Consider the following 20,324-nt stretch of genomic DNA (forward strand, 5'->3'; position numbering starts at 1 on the left):
CAGAGCCCTGGTTCCCCCTTGATGTGCACTCTGCGCCGTGACTGTGCAGCTGATTCCGTGACTCTCGAGCACGGTGCTGTGATCGTGGGCTGCCAAGCTCGTATCAGGACATAAGTATCCTGACTCCCACCGGGGTCCTAAGCCGGCTCGGGAAGGTCTTCCCCAGGGAGCAAATTTCCTTTCACCGCACGCCCTGCCTCCTTTCCCCCTCCCGGGACCTACCTCCGGGCCCGATGGCGCTGGGCTTACACTGAGGCTGTGTTTGTGTGGTGACACAGGTGAGCCTGGGCTTTGGGGACTGTGGCTCTGCAGGCGATTAATTGGATCTACATCTAAATCTCGTTCTTTTGTCTCCTAAGATGCTAAGAAAGTCACATCATTTCTCAGATATCACATGCTTAAAAATACCAGTCGTGTGCCCATACCATTTAGAGAGGATTTCAGTTCTGTGCCAGGCAGCCTGCTTTTATTCCACTGGCAGTACCACTGGGTTGGATTTCCATGGCAGAGCATCAGGCGATGAGACAAGGGGTCTTCTCATCCTAGCCTTGCAAAAAGACGGCTGTGGAAGTGAGCACAGCAGTTGGCTGCTTGTCAGGATTGTTTATTATTTTTGCTATATGTTGTTATATTTTATATTTACTTCTCACAGTCCAACTTTTCTTGTGGGAATTAGCTCACTAAATGAAACTAGTCTGGCCTGGAAAAAAATATTAAGCGAATGCTAACTGCTAAGTCACTTCAGTCGTGTCCGACTCTGTTCGACCCCATGGACTGCAGCCCACCAGGCTCCTCCATCCCTGGGATTTTCCAGGCAAGAACACTGGAGTGGGTTGCCATTTCCTTCTCCAATGCATGAAAGTGAAAAGTGAAAGTGAAGTCGCTCAGTCGTGTCCGACTCTTAGCGACCCCATGGACTACAGCCCACCAGGCTCCCCCGTCCATGGGATTTTCCAGGCAAGAGTACTGGAGTGGGGTGCCACTGCCTTCTCCTATTAAGGGAATAGCGTACTTTAAAAGATTGAGAGTACGGATCACCATGCTACTCCCAGACTTGAACTGTGAGGGGAAACACGATAAGCCTGAAAACGACGTGCATAAATGCCCAGCAGATAAGAAGCGAACGTTCAGGCCACGATGCAGGAAAGCTCCAACCTCTCCGCCCCAAGAGCTGGCACACGTTCTCGTGAGCCAGCGGCAGCACCGACCGGGGCTTCCTCAGTGAAGGGAGAAGCCACCCCTCACAGTGGAACTCAGCCTCCAGGGGACGATTCTGTCTGCAGACAGGCCTCCCCACTATCGCTTCCGAGGGGCGCCCTCACAAGACAAGGAAACTCCACCCGCCTCTCCCATCAGGAGCCCTGGAAGCCTGCAAGAAAGCAAGGGCGTGAGCCCATGGCTCGTATCACAATGTAGAACGTTTTTAAAGTGTACTGACTGGGACTTCCCTGGTTTCCAATGGCTGAAACTCAGTGCTTCCAGTGCAGGGGGTGCAGCGCTGATTCCTGGTGGGCGAGCCAGCTCACTTTACACACAAGTGTGGTTATCTTCCACTTTTTGGATCATGGCGAACGCAAGGGAATTCCAGGAAAACATCTACTTCTGCTTCATTGACTGTGAGAAACAACTTTTAGTGATTAATTAATTTTGAGATAAGAGCTATGAATTTTAAGAAGATACACACCTAACATTCCTGAGGCCCTGCCATGTGCGTTGAGTTGAACTGTAGCAAGAATGCCTTCCCTCTGAACACTTGTATTTGGCTCAACTCTGATAAAAAATCCAAGAGGCAGCTCATTGTAAAATGCCTTATAAGTGAGACCCTGGGTCAGCCCTGTCCAACAGGAATATAATGCGAGCCACAAAATCACATGTTTTGTAATATTGCCTTTTCCTGCAAATATTAAATGCAATAAAGATAAACAGAGGGAATTGATTTTAACACTATATTTGTCTCACCTATAGTATCACATCAGTAGGTAGTCATTGTATATTTATAAACATGGTATTTTACTTTCTTTTTTTTGTACCATCATTAAATCCGGTGTTTTGGGTTCATCCCACCTTAAAGGGACCGTGTTTAGCACCCAGTCGCCCACATGGCTAGTTTCTGCCACACTGGACATCAGGGTTGTAGATGATCCAGATAACAAGCAAACTTTCATTACATTTTCCCTAGGACTTTGCTGTGTCTAGATAATGATGGGTTTATTTTTTAAAAGTGACCTCTAATTGCACTGAGGACTTTGTGTGGTGTTGAGCACATGCTGAGGATTTAGAATGCTGGGGTTCAAAGCCAGGTCTGCTATTCACAGATTAGTGATCTTAGGCCAACATCTGTGTGCCTCATTTTTTCTCTGTACAATCAATATTAAGATGCACCTACCTTGCTGTGAGCTCCCCTGATGGCTCAGAAGTAAAGAATCCGCCTACTGATGCAGGAGATGTGGGTTCCATCCCTGGGTTGAAAAGATACCCTGGAGAATGAAATGGCAGTCTGCTCCAGTATTCCTGCCTGGAGAATTCCTTGGACAGAGGAGCCTGTGGGTTACACTCCATGGGTTACAGAGTCAGACACGACCAAGCCACTGAGTGTGCACATGTGCCTTGCTGTGAGGGCTAAAGGCAGCAACACATGCTCATTATTTACCCCACGTGTGCCCACTCAGCCACTCAGTCGTGTCCGACTCTTTGCGACCCCACAGACTATAGCCCGCCAGGCTCCTCTGTCCATGGGATTTCCTAGACGCGAATATTGGGATGTGCTGCCGTTTCCTTCAAATCTGCATCTCCTGCATCTCCTGCATTGGCAGGCAGGTTCTCTACCACTGCGTCAGCTGGAAAGCCACTTAGCACATAGTAAGTCTCCATTATAGGTTATTACGAGTTACCTTTTCTTTCTCCAGAAATGAATCATAGCACATCAGAAAATGAGCTCCATCTAATGATAGACCATATAAAAATGATGTCTGTCTGGGGAAGGCTGTAGAGAGGAGCCAGTGTGTACTCTACATGAGCCATCTGCCTAGCAGAGTTCCTGAGGGCAGGCCTTCAGTTCTTCCATCACTCTGCTTCATCTCCACGTGTGCCGAGTTCCAAGGTTACACTTGCGGAGTTGTCCAGGTTATTAAAGTTTTAATTACACTGTCGTTACTATTTCCATGAAACTGTATTGCTTCTCTTCTGTTTAAAAGTGGTAATGTTGTTGCAGAAATAACCGCAATCTTATGTGTGTAAAGCCCATGAAATAATTATTAACTAACTTAAGTATTTATATAAATTTAAAGACCGATTTCCCTAACTTTCTGATGACTAAAGCTTAGTTGTAGAGAGGAGAAGGAATCTTAAAAATTATCAAATCTGCCAGCCTCATTTTACAAATGAGAGGGTCACTCTGCTTTTGAAATCTGTTATTTTTCCATCCACAGTAATTAGATTACTTATATTTTTGGATAGCTGTTGTTGGTCGGTCACTAAGCTGTGTAGCCCGCCAGGCTCCTCTGTCCATGGAATTCTCCAGGCAAGAACACTGGAGTAGGTTGCCATTCTCTTCTCCAAGGATCTTCCTGACCCAGAATTCGAACCTGGGTCTTCTGCACTGCAGGCAGATTCTTTGCCACTGAGCCACCAGGGAAGCCCATATTTTTAGATAAACTTAACAAAAGATTGGGACTGGCCTATGCTAGTGGACGGTTCTTTGGATCACTTAGCATTCAGCCTTTGTCTAAACCTTGAGTTAGACGTGACTGCGTTAGAGTTGGGGTGCTGGTCGCGTGGGATTTAGCAAAACGCGTAAAGACAACGGGCTAAAGCATGTAGCGTCCATTCAGCTTCTGCCCGTGTTTTCAAGCTCAGTGCTCTGTTCTTATAAACCTAAAATCACGTAAGCTTCTTTAGACTTACTGAGTTTTTAAAAGGGAAAAGTACTTGACTAAAGCCAAATCAAAGCAGGAGCGACTTCAGATGAAATAAATGTGGCACATGTGCGTTCTGCTCGCTGGGCTCCTGCCCCGTTTCCAGGGCGGCCCTGCCTGCTCCACCCAGGGGCCACTTCAGCCGTTAGGACATTACTTCTGACTCACAGCAGGCGAGCCAGTCTCACCCAGGCACAAACTCGATTTACTGTCATTTCCAAAGTGAGATCCCAAGGCCTGAAACCCTCTTAAGTGTCTTCTAATGGGTTCTCTGTTTTCTTTTTCCCATTTATTAGAAATCATCAGAAACTTGAGATCTGATTTACTTCCACTAAAAGCATACATATATTTCCTCTGATTTTGAGTGATCCAAAATGGTCTCTGCATTTTAATAGCAATGATGTTGTCTTGAAGGGTCGTCAGTTCTATCTGCAAAAGAGGATGCTTCTGCTTGTGAGCCAAAGCATGTTCACAGTTACTGAAAGTCTTCTTTTAAAATACTGAGGAACTCAAGATCAATGTGTTAGAGGGGCTGAGGGACCGCAGGGCCGCCTGGAGATGCAGAAAGAAGCCCCGTGTCAGGGCTGGTCTTGAGTCCTAGCTGTGTGTCTCAGCGAGTTTCTTAGCATCTTGAGTGGATATGAGAACAGTGTTCCCTTCCTTTGAGGCATGAATGAGACCGCGGGCCCCAGGTTATTCTATTGAAGTACAGTTGCCTTACAGTGTTGTGTTAATTTCTTCTGTACAGCAAAGTGACTGTTGCATGTATGTGTATGTTCTTCTTTACATTCTTTTCCATTATGGTCGATCCAGGGTTTAAATATAGGTCCCTGTACTATACAGTGGGGCCTCGTTTGTCCGTTCAGTGGGTCGTGGTTTGCATATGCTAAGCCCGGACTCCCAACCACAAGTCTGCTCTCTGTGTGAATCTGTTCCTGTTTTATAGCTAAGTTTATTTGTATCATTTTTTTTAGATTCTGTATGTAAGCAATATGGTATGATATTTGTCTTTCTCTGTCTTACTTCACTTAGTTTGATCATCTCTAGGCCCATGCACATTGCTGAGATGGCCTTCTTCCATTCTTTTTTATGGCTGAGTAATAGTCTGTGCCACATTTTCTTCATCCATTCGTCAGTCGATGGTGCTTAGGCTGCTCATGAGCGGGAGCAGTGCCGCTGTGGGCGCTGGGTGCGTGCGTCCCTCCAGCTGGGTGCGTGCGTCCCTCCGCTGGGTGCGTGCGTCCCTCCGCTGGGTGCGTGCGTCCCTCCACTGGGTGCGTGCGTCTCTCCAGCTGGGTGCGTGCGTCCCTCCGCTGGGTGCGTGCGTCCCTCCAGCTGGGTGCGTGCGTCCCTCCAGCTGGGTGCGTGCGTCCCTCCGCTGGGTGCGTGCGTCCCTCCAACTGGGTGCGTGCGTCCCTCCGCTGGGTGCGTGCGTCCCTCCAGCTGGAGTCCCTTCTGGACGTGCATCCAGGAAGAGGCTGGCAGGAACAGCACCCAGCTTCTGAGTCGGGTATTCCGTAGTGGGAGCTGTTTTCTGCATCATCCTTAATATGGAGAGTCTTACTTTCCTCACGGAGTGGGAACTGTGGTCTGGACAGGTGTGTGAAGACCCAGAGAGGGAGGGCATCCCAGGTAGACTGAAAAAATGCAGGCAGAGTTGAGTGCGTAGAATTTCATGTTTCATATTCCCTCCCACGGAGCTGCTAAAATTGGGATGAATAAGGTTGGTGGTTAGAAAAAAATTTGAATTCATTTTCCAAAGGAATTATTTTCCTTTTCTTCAGTCACCCCATTTTCCACATAACCTAGAAAACAGGAAATACGAGAAACTTCCTGCCTTCCTTCCTCTTCTCATCTTTCTTTTAACTTTTTTTTCGTTTTTAAATGACGTCTGTTGAGTCTGTCCTGACGTGGCCCTGGGTGAGCAGTCTCACTCTGAGATCCTCACTTGACCCCCAGCACTGCTGTGTGTAAATCTCGGGCACACGGCCTGTAGCCCAGAGCCTTCTGGGGGTGAGTGGCTTGCACCTGCCCAGAGGGCGTGTCCTGGCCTCTGAGTTCACCTCTGACTCATCTCCCTTTGCAGGAGGTCTCAGGATGGAGGCCGGAGACCTCAGGACTGACTCAAACTCCACACACCTGACCTTGTTCCTTAGTTTTTACTAAAGAACTGACTTCTGTCTCAAAATCACCACCCTCTTGAGGCCATACAGGAGGGCTGTGTGTCAGGGCTCAGGACGACCCTGGGCACAACTGCGCAGCCTGCACTGATCCCCAGAGAGCAGGCTGTGCGTGGGGAAGCCGTCCAGGCTCGCTGCCGCTAACAGTCTCCTGTCCTCTCTCCCGCAGAGAAGCTCACGTGGGGGCCGAGGTGCATGCAGCTGCCGCCCGGACGTCCGTCTGACCCACGTGGACGTCTGCAGAGTCCGTGAGCGCGGTAGGTGAGCACGGCTGGGCTGTGCTCCTGCTGGGGCTGTCGGGAGTCTTAGCTGGGAACAAGTAGAACTTGGAATGCAGTGACGCCTGGTGTCAAATCAGGCCGGCTGAGCAAGGGTTTCTTAGTGTTCTCGCTATCCAGATGCCTCAGTTTTACTCTTCTGCTTAGTCGATTAAATATGCACATGTTTAGTGGTCCATCGACTCTGACTTGTTCTGATATCTTTACACTGACGAGAATACAGTGTGTGATCCAAACATTCCAGGAACGAGCCCAGTGAAGCCAAGCAGACATTCACGGACAAGCGTGTTTAGATTTCCACACAGTGGTTTTCGCTCCTTCGTTTTCCATTCCTGATACTCACACGCATGGGGTTTTATAGATTTGGGGCTGTTTCCACTCAGATTCTTTAATGAGGCCTCAGAGAAACTCCACAGACTAATCGGTGGGGTGCTGAGCAAGCCTGTGACCCAGGACCCACGGTCCTGACACCCCTGGTCTTTGGGGTGAGCGAGAGACAGGCTAGAGCTCGGGGGCAAAGGTGGCGCTTTGTGGACTGCTCCTTTGCTGAGCTCTTCCTCACTGCTGACGTGCACGCAGAGGCAGACTGAGCGCGCGTGCACTCTCACACGTGAGGAGGCGGGTGGTCAACAGGGCCGGTCGGCCGCGTCCTGTGCTGCTTTGCTTTGGGCCTCGGTGTAAACGTCTGACCTGTTGTTTGCGACCCTCGCCGCCCCCTTAAAAAGCAAAGATCGTTACCCCCTTGTAACGTGAGGCTCCTGTGCCCAGGGAGGTGGACCCCTGGCCCGGGGTCACACGGATTTCAGAGAATCCGCCCAGCCCTTCGGGCCTCGATTTCCTTTTCCTGGGGTGACATGTCCCAGGAGATCACGTGTATCCCCTTCACAACTTGTCTTGACACATCACTTCATTGACCTTCAGCCTTATCAGTGGGGAGCATTCCCTTGACCAGAGGGCAAGGGAGACCCCTGCCCTGTCCATGACCTTGAAGCATAATCGGGGCTTCTCTTTTTCTTCTGACCGTGAGTGGCTGGGTTGGGAAATGTGACTCTTACAAATAAGACAAACTCAATCCCCATCAGGACTGTGAAAAATGAACCAATATTCTCTATTTGCCAAATGATTTTTAATTGTTCAAACATTATACGTGTTTCAAAGCATCATCTCTTTACTCTCCCTGAGGTTTCTATGGCACTTCTTCCAAATGTGGTCATTCCCACTCATACCGAACTGCCAGAGAAGGAGGTTTTTCAATTTTAGTTTTCTTCACCTAGTTAGTATACACTTGTATAAAAATTAAAATGTTGGAATGTATTTGTATGTAAAATAAAATCACTGAATATACCAGAATTCAGAAGTAATTACAGTTAATATCTTGGTTTAAAACCTTTGCAATTGTTTTCTTTGCACGTGATTTTAGAGTAAGACAGCTCAAACCACACATTTTGTTCTTTACTCTTATGCCTGATGTATCACACATATCTTTCTACTGTGTATCAGCAAGTACGTTTCCATAACATCATGTTTCTTGATGAATAGTATTCCACTTCATTCCTAAGCTGAAATGTATCTGTCTATTGTAATTTTATCAGTTGACTTTTTAAAATTTTGCTAAAATTTTACAAACAAGTTTTATAGCCAATATTTTACCTAAAATTTTTACAATGTTAATTATTTCCTTAACAGACGTTCATAATACAAAACCTGGTCAAGAGATGTGTACATTTTAAGGCAGTTGAAAAGGACAGCACCTTTAAAATCCTCCTTCTTTTCGTGTCTTGTCACATGACTGCATTCCTTTGTGGTCCTGAATCAGTGCTTGAATGGTCCCCCGCTCGTAGATGACTTTATGAAATCAACTTTAAGAAAAAGTAATCTCACAGTGTGATATTTAAAGTTTTGTTTCTGTATATGGTCTGAATTCCCAAGAACTCAGTTCCAGATCCTACATGCTCATTCTCCTCTACTTTGACTGACTGGTCATACGAAGGACCCGCCGCCTGCAGGACGGCTGTTGACCAGTGCATGGCCAGGCAGGGCCCCGTCTGAGGACTCCATCCGTCAGAAGTGGTGGGGAAGGACAACCTGCCAGGGCAGGAGATGCAGGAGACGTGGGTCTCATCCCGGGGTTGGGAAGATCCCCTGGAGGAGGAAATGGCAACCCACTCCAGCATTCTTGTCTGAAGAACCCCATGGACAGAGAGCCTGGTGGGCTACAGTCCCTGGGGTTGCAAAGAGTCAGACACGACTGAGCGACTGAGCATGCAGACACATGCTCTCATTCTTAGCCAGCGGACACGTAACCGTGATTATTCCTAAAGGCCCCCCGAGCCTTTCTAGGTCCACATCATTGGAAAGAGCGGTGCCGTGCTCGCTGTGCTGTTCTGCAGAGGGTGCTGAGCGGACCCTTCTCAGCCCGTGGCGCCAGCCCTCGGAAAGGCGCTTCCCTACTGCCCAGTTGACCGCGTCCAGGACTGGACGGCCGACTGCCCAGCAAGGTGCTGCCCCGCCGTTGGAGTCTTAGTGGTCGGAGTGTTATTCATGATAGGTTGAGGCGAGATGACCCTTTCATGTTTTGGACCCATTGTTTCCAGTTTTACCTTCTGGAGAGATGAGGTTCGGCCCAAAGATGCTGTTTAAGAACCTGCTACAGGCAGGAGCAACTCCAGCTACAAAGGGCGATTCCTACTCCGCGTGATAGTATTTTGAATATTCGATGATAGTGGCCGTATTTAGGAAAATTCCTAAACAGACACGTGAAACAACTCTTCTCAAGGTGATTGCAGTTTAGCTACACTAACCCTGCTAAGTGTCTGTGAAGCAGTAACTCCTGGCCTGGTTTCCTGACCACACTCCTGGGCTCCCTGGGGAGCTGAGGACAGCTGTGCACCCCCACCTTCCTAAGGATTACCAAAGGTTTCGTTAAAAAGGAAACAAGAGTCGTTTCCCCTAAGCTGCTGGTAAGTGTGACATGAGAACCCGCTCTGCGCGTCAAGCCCACCAGATAAGCCTGGGGGGACACTGGAAACCCCGGGGCTCTGTCTGACACCTGCCTCCTCCAGCAGGCCCCACGGCCACTGAACCCCCAGGTGAAGGGCATTGTCACCTCTGTGGGGGCTCTGGCCCCCAATCATGGGGTGCCTTCCATGCTCAGGAAACTCCGCCGCTGCTCAGACTGGCGTCTGTTTTCTGGAACAGTCCTCTCACACAGGCCAAGCGCCTGCCGTGCTGGGGCGGGCACTTCCGACAGCTCTCTGAGGTAGGAAGGACGACTGTCCCTGTTTCAAAGGGGAGGATGCAGAAGGCTGGTGCTGGAGGCCCCCAGCATCGGCTGGACGGGGCGGCGCCCGGGCTGAGGGTGCTGCAGGTGGGGCGGAGAGACGTCCCTGCCCCAAACCCTGACCCCCAAGGAGCTCCTTGACCGCCCAGGTGTCTAGAGACGAACACCCACACGCGGGGTGGCTTCCATAACCATAAACGCAGAAACCACAGAGCGTCGAACCACAGACGGTGAGCCGCGCTGTCGTGTGAACGGTCTTCAGCCAGTGTTTCCTTTAATGTTAACATTTTTTAATTTTATTTATTTTTAACTGGAGGATGATTGCTTTACAATATGGGCTGGTTTCTGCCATACATGAACACGAGTCAGCCGCAGGCATACGAACGTCCCCTCCCTCTGGAGCCTCCGTCCCACCCCGCCCACCTCTCTACGCCGTCAGCAAGCGCTGGTGTGAGCCCCCCTCACCATCCAGCGAATCCCACCAGCACTCCATGCAACACACAGTAAAGTGTGCGCTTCAACGCTGCGTCCTCAGTCTGTCCCACCCGCCCATCCCTTCATGTGTCCACAGGCCGTACTCTCTGTCTGCATTGCTATTACTGCTCTGTGAATACGTTCATTGGTACCATCTTTCTAGATTCCATCACTCAGTTCACTTCAGTTCAGTCACTCAGTTGTGTCCGACTCTTTGCGACCCCATGAATCACAGCACGCCAGGCCTCCCTGTCCATCACCAACTCCCGGAGTTCACTCAGACTCATGTCCATCGAGTCAGGGATGCCATCCAGCCATCTCATCCTCTGTCGTCCCCTTTTCCTCCTGCCCCCAGTCCCTCCCAGCATCAGAGTCTTTTCCAATAAGTCAACTCTTCGCATGAGGGGGCCAAAGTACTGGAGTTTCAGCTTAAGCATCATTCCTTCCAAAGAAATCCCAGGGCTGATCTCCTTCAGAATGGACTGGTTGGGTCTCCTTGCAGTCCAAGGGACTCCCAAGAGTCTTCTTCAACACCACAGTTCAAAAGCATCAATTCTTCGGCGCTCAGCCTTCTTCACAGTCCAACTCTCACATCCGTACATGACCACTGGAAAAACCATAGCCTTGACTAGACGGACCTTTGTTGGCAAAGTAACATCTCTGCTTTTGAATATGCTAGCTGTGCTTTTTTATGTATACCAGGAATTATTCGCACTTGAGACTACAGTCCCACTGAGAAGTAGCCCTGAAATACAGGAAAAGTCAAGACCATTAACTCTTGCAACACACCAAACCACAGAACAGAGGGACTTCTGTCTCCTGTGCCCAGACCAGGGGCCCAGGGAGGCCCTGCAGGGTCTCCACTGCCCAGATTCTAAGAAACGTGAAATGACCAGAGAGGCCCACAATAAGGGATTCACCTGGCAGATGGCTTCTTTAATCTTCAAAAACTGCATGTCAGTGGCAAGGGTCACAGAGGACAGAGTTGGAGGGAGGACAGAGAGTAGGAGGGGAGGATGGAGAGTGGAGGGGAGGGCGGAGGGGAGGGCGGAGGGGAGGGTGGAGGGGAGGACGGAGGGGAGGGTGGAGGGGAGGGCGGAGGGGAGGGCAGAGAGCAGGGTGTCCCCAAGCCATGTGCCCAAGTGACACTCGAGTCACAGTGACTGAGAGTGAGGGGGAGGGGACCCAGAGGGGCCTGAGGGAGCTGCCCCCTGGTGAGTGGCCAGCACCGCTGGGAGCCCCCAAAGCTGGTCGAGGAGGAACCATGCAGGACGAGAGTGTGGGCCAAGCGTTCAGAGGCAGTGACGCCAGAATGCGGGTAGGGGGCACACCCGTGCATCAGGCAGGCTCTGAGTGAGGGTGTCCGTCCTTCTCCATGGCCTGCTCTCTGCATCCAGGTGACACCACTCTGAAACTTAAATTTTCTCCACCTTATATGTGTCCCTTTACATGAAACACAGATATTAAGATACAGCCAGAAGAAAAACATATTTCATCCTATTAAAGATTGTGACCTCATACATTAAAATTTAAAATCTGAACTATCTAGGCTATTTAAAATATCAGCTCTACAGTATTAAGGAATTACTGGAAATCTCCCTGAGCTTGCTCAATCTCATGTCCATTGAGTCGGTGATGCCGTCCAACCATCTCATCCTCTGTCGTCCCTTCTCCTGCCTTCAATCTTTCCCAGCATCAGGGTCTTTTCTAATGAGTCAGCTCTTTGCATCAGGTGGCCAAAGTATTGGAGATTCAGCTTCAGCATCAATCCAGTGAATATCCAGAGTTGATTTCCTTGAGGATTGACTGGTTGGATCTCGTTGCAGTCCAAGGGACTCTCAAGAGTCTTCTCCAACACCACAGTTCAAAAGAGTCAAATCTTCAACGCTCAGCTTTCTTTATAGCCCAACTCTCACACCCATTCATGACTACTGGAAAAACCGTAGCTTTGACTAGACAGACCTTTGTCGGCAAGGTGATGTCTTTGCTTTTTAATATGCCATCTAGGTTTGTCATAATTTTCCTTCCAAGGAGCAAGCCTGTTTTAATTTCATGGCTGCCATCACCATCTGCAGTGATTTTGGAGCCCAAGAAAAGAAAGTCGGTCACTGTTTCCACTGTTTCTCTTTCTATTTGTTGTGAAGCGATGGGACTGGATGCCATGATCTTCGTTTTCTGAATGTTGAGTTTTAACCCAGCTTTTTCACTCTGCTCTTTCACTTTCATCAAGAGGCTCTTTGTTTCCTTTTTGCTTTCTGCCATCAGAGTGGTATTATCTGCATATCTGAGGTCATTGATATTTCTCCCGGCAGTTTTGATTTCAGCTTGTGATTCGTCCAGTCCGGCATTTTCTGTGATATACTCTGCATGAGTTAAATAGGCAAGGTGACAATATACAGTCTTGATGTACTCCTTTCCCGGTTTTGAACCTGTCCATTGTTCCATGTCTGGTTCTAACTGTTACTTCTTGGCCTGCATACAGATTCATCAGGAGACAGGTCAGGTGGTCTGGTATTCCCATCTCTTTAAGAATTTTCCGCAGTTTGTTGTGATCCACACAGTCAAGGACTTCAGCGTAGTCAATGAAGCAGAAGTAGATTTTTTTTTCAACTCCCTTGCTTATTCTGTGTTCCAGCGGATGTTGGCAATTTGATCTCTGGCTCCTCTGACTTTTCTAAATCCAGCTTGTACGTCTGGAATTTCTCAGTTCATATACTGTTGAAGCTTGGCTTGAAGGATTTTGAACATTACCTACTAGCATCTGAAATGAGTGCAATTGTATGAGAGTTTAAACATTCTTTGGCATTGCCTTTGTTTGAGATTGGAATGAATACTGACCTTTTCCAGTCCAGTGGCTACTGCTGAGGTTTCCAAATTTGCTGCTGTATTGAGTCCAGCACTTCAACAGCATCATCTTTTAAGGTTTGAAATAGCTCAACTGAAATTCCATCATCTCCTCTAGCTTTGTTTGTAGTGATGCTTCCTAAGGCCCAGTTGACTTCACACTCCAGCATATCTAGCTCTAGGTGAGTGATCACACCATCATGGTTATCCAGGTCATTAGGACTTTTTTTATACAGTTCTTCTGTGTATTCTTGCCACCTCTTCTTAATATCTTCTGCCTCTGTTAGGTCCTTGCCATTTCTGTCCTCTATTGAGCCCCTCTTTGCATGAAATGTTCCCTTGGTATCTCTAATTTTCTTGAAGAGATCTCTAGTCTTTCCCACTCATTTTTCTCTATTCGTTTGCACTGATCGCTGAGGAAGGCTTTCTTATATTTCTTTGCTAGCCTCTGGAACCCTGCATTCAGTTGGGTATATCTTTCCCTTTCTCCTTTGCCTTTCACTTCACTTCTTTCCTCAGCTGTTTGTAAGAACAGTATGAATACTATCGTGGCTGTGCTTTGAAATAAACTTCTTGCATTTTAGAGATGCATACTGAAACATTTCTAGGCAAAACTGTATGATCTCTGGACTTACTTTGCCGATAATATAGAATGGTTACTGATGGTTGTATGGATGAAGCGTCATCAGCCAAATGACATTCTTACAACTGATTGATGGGTAAGTGGGCTTATTATACTCTTCTGTGTACTTCTGTATTTGTGTAACATTTTCCATAGTAAAAGGTTTCAGTGAACAGAAAGTTGAGCGGCATCACGTATCACGCACCAACTTGTAGGAAATAAGCCAACTTCTGACTTGTGGAAACTGGGGGTAAATGTTCTTTCTGTGCCTCAGTTTAGTTGGTTTTAAACAGTGGATGTTAATGGCGTGGACCTTCACAGGGTCGCCGTGGAGATGGCGTGAGCTGTGGTGTGGAACAGGGTGCATGTGTGCTGCATGTGAACCCTCCACGGGGCCTCAGACACGGCGGAGCCCTCCACAGACTGCGGTCACTACCGTCAACTCTCACGCAGGCAGAACCTCCGTGCTCATTTTCCACCGAGGACTTCTTACATTGGCGATTGCTCTGTGGAAAAAGCCCTTAGCTTTGTATATGAAAGCATTTTAGAATCAATAGTTATCTTTTCTATTTTAAAATCAAAACTTGAATCGATTTAGTAATTAGTGACTTCTGTGACTTGTGCCATTGAATATATTTTGAAAAGTATTTCAAGAAATGATATAAAAATGGGTTTAAAACTTGCTGGGACTATATTAACATTTTTTTTTTTCCTTCAGGGCAGGAGAGCTTAGATTAGTAGATTAGATTTAATTGCTTTTCATTTCTTTTTTTTTTTTTTTTTGGTGCAAAGCATAAATAACTACATTTTTTCTCTAAATACAATTTTTGAAGGGCCACTTATGTTCTGTCCTTACCTAACACTTGAGCTGTAGTCTCTGCAGTTGCATGATTAATCGTACACTGCTCTTTTCCAAAGTATTTAAATCCGGACCCATAGCTGTGCTACAAAAGGAAATGGGAATTTGGACAGTTGCCTTTTCTTCAGAACCCGCGTTCCCTGCTACCGTTTTGGAGGTGGGAGGGCTGTGGGATCAGGCGCTGCATCATCCACATCCTTTCTCTGTGTGCCGTCTGCTCTTCCCTTCCCTGCACCTTGGAACTAACACCGCCACCAGGGAAACCGGCTGCATTTCATTGGTGAGAGATGGCAACAGTGGTTTCCACAAGGTTGACCCGCCTTGTACACTCACTGTGCCTGGCGAGGAGGGAGGGAAAGATGAGAGCAGACCGAGTTTTGGTGACAGCAGGTCAGGATTTAGCAGGTGAGCAGGAGCAGTGAGCACTCAGTGCCACATGCGAGAGCCAGGTCAGCTCTGGGGAGGGTGCGTGCATTCTGACAGCAGAGCTGGGAGGGCTTCCTGGGCAAGGGGTTTAAACAGGCTTGGCATCTGGTGCCGAGAAAGGAAGCAGGCATGCAAAAAGAGATAAGAAGCTGTGGAACACACACAGCATTCTCTGTGTGCATCTGGAGAGAGGGCGAGGTTCCATTTAGACCTGTTGGTCTAAAATAAATAAATACTGAAATTTGCCTCTCACGCCTGCCCGTGTGGTCGCCCGCTCTCAGTTTCACTGCACGAGGAGACCCCAGTGTAAGGAGCTTGGAGGGCAGGACCCTGTGCAGAGGACCAGTGGGAGCGGACGACAGCGAACAGCATGAAGATACTGGTGTCTCCTCCGTCCCCGTCCATCCTCCCATCTCTACCCTCGTATTTGTGGAGTTACCTCCGTGTGCAGTTGCCAAGGGATTTTTCAAATGAACTGACACGTTTGTAAACCTCAGGAGGCCTGCTTGACCCAGACCCTGAGTGGACTGGTGCGGGACGGGCTGGTTGCCCAGACTGCATGTTCACGCAGCTGGACAGGCAGGTCTGGGCTCCGGCTGGAGGGCTAGTGTGAAGGTGCCCTGGTTTTGCAGGCGGGCACCCTGCTTCAGGACCTGGCTCCGTGTGTTCAGTGGTCCCACCTTCCTGGCTTCAATCACAGACAACCCTCCCAGAATGAAAAAGCTCATTCTCTGAAAAGGAAGCTGGAACCAGGTGTGTCCGTGTGAGCCCCGGAGCATCTCCTGCCTGGGAGTCACCGCTGCGTCCACGCTCTCACAGCCCACAAACAACCAACGGCAGCTGATTGCTGGGCCCACGGCGGTGGGGAGCACGAGCTGTCGGGGGGAGAGGGGAGGTCAGCAGGGAGGGACGGGAGAAGCCTCATCTGATAAGGTGCTGGAGGGTCTTCCCGGGCAGAGGAGGGTGGCCAGAGTGCTCCTCCACGGGAAGTGGAAGGGAGGAGGCCTGAGGTGTGGGGAGCACGCCGAGTCCTCGTGGGATCTGCTGATCTGAGGGTCCCAGGACTGCCCCCACTGCACTGTGGGAATTGATCTTATGGGCGACAGAGAAGGCTAGCGCGTGTGAGTGGGGATCATGCCAGTACAGCTGAAACCAGAGGAGAGGGTGCCCGGCCACCCCGACCATGTGGCCACCTAGAGACCCAGAACAGGAGCATCTCTGTTCCATGACGATGCCAGCCTGGTGCAGGAAGTGCACTGGCCCAGTGTCCCAGCCACGGGCCTGGACCTGTCCTCAATGAAGCCACCCCCCGGCAGGCTGGCCACTCTCCAGTGCCACAGCTGGACCCAGAGCAGCACCCCTGGCTGGGGTCTGGTGCTCAAAGCATCATGCAGACAGGACACGGCACCCTGTGGCCAGAGCGAGCACACAGGGCAGAGCGGAGAAGCAGGTGGAGCTGAGAGGAGCGAACTTCCTGGGATGCCTGTGCCACAGGGCGCTGGGTGGTCTCAGCTAGATGGTGCTCCAGAACATGCAAGTCACGTGCACACCCCACTGCATCTCACACACACACACGCACACACACATGCATACTCGTACACACGCACACCCAGGTGCACACACATTCACATATATGCACATGCACGCACGCACGCACACAGGCACACACAGGCACACATGCACACATACGCACACACGGGAGCATGCACACGTGTGTGCACGTGTCCACGCACACACATATGCACACACGTGTGTGCACATACACAAACACAGGCACACACACTGCTTTACATCCTCTTCACATTCCCTTTCCCAATGGCCCCAGGCACTCAGGCCTCCCAGTGTCCACTCCTGGAGACACTATCTCCAGTGACTCCCATCCTGGCCCCACCCTGTGCTCTGGCAGCCATTTCTCACGTCCCTGGGACAGTACTGACCTTGCCTCAGTGGACTCGCAGGATGACCTGCTTTCCCTGTCCTGGTCTCCTCGTAGCCCAGGGCAGGACCATGGCCCCCAGATGAACCCGGCCCAGCAGGGGCCTGCCTGAGTCTGCCCAGGACTCACTCTGGCGGCCGTTCATAAGGATGCACCCGTGATCTCTTCTTGCCTTGTGGTGATGTGCTCTGTGGGTTTTGTGAGACTCCGTGAGGAGACTTTTGAGAATATGCATGCAGTGATGTCTCTAAAGATGTCCTGTACCCAGCACTAATAGTTCAGTTCAGTCACTCAGTCGTGGCTGACTCTTTGTGACCCCATGAACTGCAGCACACCAGGCCTCCCTGTCTATCACCAACTCTTGGAGTTTACCCAAACTCATGTCCATCGAGTCTGTGATGCCATCCAACCATCTCATCCTCTGTCGTCCGCTTCTCCTCCCGCCTTCAATCTTCCCCAGCACCAGGGTCTTTTCCAGTGAGTCGGTTCTTCACATCAGGTGGCCAAAGTATCGGAGTACAAATATTTACTGTCTATTTAAAAACATTTTAATCACAGACACCTTCTTTCTCAGACTACTCCCTTTTGTCTCAGAAATTAGTTTAGAAAATAATCAAGGCCACACCTCCTAGAACATAGAGACAGTTGGGATTACTGCCATTAGAAGCTAAGAGGGTTCATATTGTAAGAGTGACAGAGGTCATCCTTTTTCCCAATTCCTCTTGATTTTGGGAGGAAAACTTTTAATTTCCATTGTGATTAAACGATGGCATCTGAGTTTGCCTTCCTGCCTCCTCTCCTCCTTCCGTGTGCCTTGTACGAACATATGACGTGAGTGCAGGGAGACTGTTCTCCACACTCATCTCACAATTATCTGGTTAGTGTTCCCAGAGATCTTTATATCATAATTTTAATTTAATGAAAGTGGTAAAAGGTTTAAAATTCCCCAAAGAGCATGGATGAGAGTTTTCATCCACAGCAGTGTTCTCTGGGTGGATGCGGGCCATGCTCTCACGTAACCCCGCCTCCCGACATGCGCAGAGCGGTAAGAGCCATAGCCCGCATCTCCTTCCTGTAACCCCGTCCCCGCCTTAGAAACCGTTCAGGCTTGCAGCCGAGCAGAGCGCACGCTGGGAGCTCCCGCAGCACAGCTACGTGCCGGCTGGGCGGGCTGTGCCTCAGCTGGTCCAGATCTGCGTGTTCCTGCAAGTCCTGGGCCTCCACCTCCTCCTTGAGTGCAGCGAGATCTGGCTGCAGCGCCGGAAATGGGGCTATTTTCTGGGAAATGGAAAGCTTTCCAGGTGGAAAACCTAGTCTTTCTGGGAAGAGCTGCGAAGTACTGTCGCCCCACGTTCTGCAGGGACGCATGGGCCTGAAAGGGCCTCTGTGACCCCATTTTCTGCGCTGATCGCTGCTGTCTGCGAGGGCTGTGTTTACTGATGGTTGTCTTTACATGTGCTTCAGTCCTGGCGTGGTCTGTCTTCTCATTGATTTTTTTCCTTTCGTTTAATATTTGGCTTTTTCTTACTGACTGCTATTGACTAAGATGTACAACTTGAGAGTTGAGAATTAAGTTGTATTGGGCAAAATGACTGCAACCTGGGAGGTTGCGTCTCAGATAGCTCTGAGAGACTGCTCCAAAGCGACAGTGGGGGAGGGTCAATACAGATGGTTTTGGTGAAGGGGAGTTCAGCACCATGTGAACCATGAAACGCTCGTTTTACAAAAGGCTTTTTTTGTGAGTCATGAGGATCTGATGTCACCATGAAGGGATTTAGTGCTTCTCCAAATGTGAGGAGATACAGGGATTGAGATCATAAAGTCTGTCCCTAAAAACATCCAACTATCTAAAGACCCATCCCACCAGATTCCCCGGAGCACAGAGCGCCTCACTGCACCCTGAGCGCCCTCAGGGATTACTCAAGGGCAGCAGCTGTAGCAGCGCAGCGTTCAGTCTCCGTAGAGGCAGATGGCAAATGCCTCTGTTGTTTGGTCGCTGGCAGTGCTCTTGGCAAGTGCCAATCTGTAGTTGACACTGTGTGTCATCAATTTTAGACTTCCCTGGAGGCCCAAACGGTAAAGCGTCTGTCTATAATGCGGGAGACCCGGGTTCGATCCCTGGGTTGGGAAGATCCCGTGGAGAAGGAAGTGGCAATCCACTCCAGGACTATTGCCTGGAAAATCCCATAGACAGAGGAGCCTGGTAGGCTACAGTCCATGGGGTCGCAAAGAGTCGGACACGACTGAGCGACTTCACTACACTATCATCAACTTTATATTATTCATTGATTTCCTCAAAAAACTAGTGATCACATTAACTCCAAGGATAGAGTAACAAAACAAAATCCTTGCCTTTAAGGGAAGAATGTCTTAGTGTGTGTGTGCTTGGCCATAAGCAACCAGGTAGAAGGGCTTCTCTGGTGGTTCAGTGATCAAGAACCCACCTGCCAATGAAAGAGATGCAGGTTTGATCCCCTGGAGAAGGAAATGGCCACCCACTCTAGCATTCTTGCCTGGAAAAACCTGTGGGTGGAGGAGCTTGGAGGGCTACAGTCCACAGGTCACTTAAGAGTCGGACAACATTCAGTGACTGAACAACAGTAAAGCAGATGCAAATGTTAGAAGGGAGGCAGGAAGAGGGAGAGGCAGAGCTGGGGCTGGAGGAGGCAGGCGCCCCTCCATGTGCAGCCTTTGGAGGGTCCAGTAGGTGACTCCGGGTAGTATCAGGAAGCAGCCCAGCAGCGGGAGGGTGGTGCAAAGGCCCTGAGGCAGTGCCTGAGGCACTTAGAGATACTGTCAACAGGCCTCTGGGGCTTCAGAAGACTGGAAGAGGAAGAGTTTTAGGGAGGAGGTTGGAGAGATAACAGGGCAGGAATCAGATCCCAGATGGTTCAGGGTGTGCGTATAACACACAGGGTGTGTATGTGTGAGCTCTGGCTCCTACCTCCAGTGTGACAGGAACCACTGGCAGTGCTGGGCGGAGAGATGATGCACCTGGACAGGCATTTTACGAGGCTCCTGGGGCTGTAGGGGGAGAAGGACTGCGGATGTGGAGGGAGGGAGCGTGGGGGACCTGGCTGGAAACCCTGGGAGTGAAGAGCTGACGGGGGGACCAATGAGATGCTGGTAGAGATTGGGGGGTGTCAGGTCGCCACTGGGACAGGGGAGGGCTTTTGCTGTCTGCTGGGGCTGCAGGAGGACTGGACTCGCTGCGGGTCCAGCAGGTGCGTGGACAGGCCATCCTGTGTCCAGAGGAGACACATCCTAAACCCCGCCTCCCAAGACCGTCTATGGCTTGGACTGTGGGTGGGCCAGGGAGCCTTTCAAGTATTCGAGTTCTCAAGTCCTGTCATTTCTAACGTGTGCCAGTCTTCTGCTGTGAATGCAAGAGGCTACCTTTATCGCCTGGAGCACACAAGTGAAGAGCGGCCCTCCCGGATGATGACCTCGGGTGGGCCTTCTCAGCCTGTGTTGGTGACGGACATTTTACATTTAAGGGTTCTTCAAAGTT

The 20,324-nt window shown here is 49.8% G+C and overlaps 1 protein-coding gene across 22 annotated transcripts in view; it reads left to right on the forward strand.

The window, feature by feature from the left end:
- The window catches only part of MYT1L (myelin transcription factor 1 like), a 397,832-nt gene that overhangs the window by 38,860 nt on the left and 338,648 nt on the right, over positions 1-20,324 (forward strand). For 20 of the 22 annotated variants that reach the window (XM_027550720.1, XM_027550721.1, XM_027550738.1 and 17 more), the window contains exon 2: positions 6,264-6,351. The gene's annotated coding sequence lies outside the window, so the exon portion shown is untranslated. Of the gene's footprint in view, positions 1-6,263; positions 6,356-20,324 lie in introns of all 22 variants that reach the window. The other 2 variants (XM_027550722.1, XM_027550724.1) reach the window with 1 other exon arrangement.

This window comes from Bos indicus x Bos taurus, chromosome 8 (genome assembly GCF_003369695.1).
Source record: "Bos indicus x Bos taurus breed Angus x Brahman F1 hybrid chromosome 8, Bos_hybrid_MaternalHap_v2.0, whole genome shotgun sequence".
Taxonomy (NCBI): Eukaryota; Metazoa; Chordata; class Mammalia; order Artiodactyla; family Bovidae; genus Bos; species Bos indicus x Bos taurus.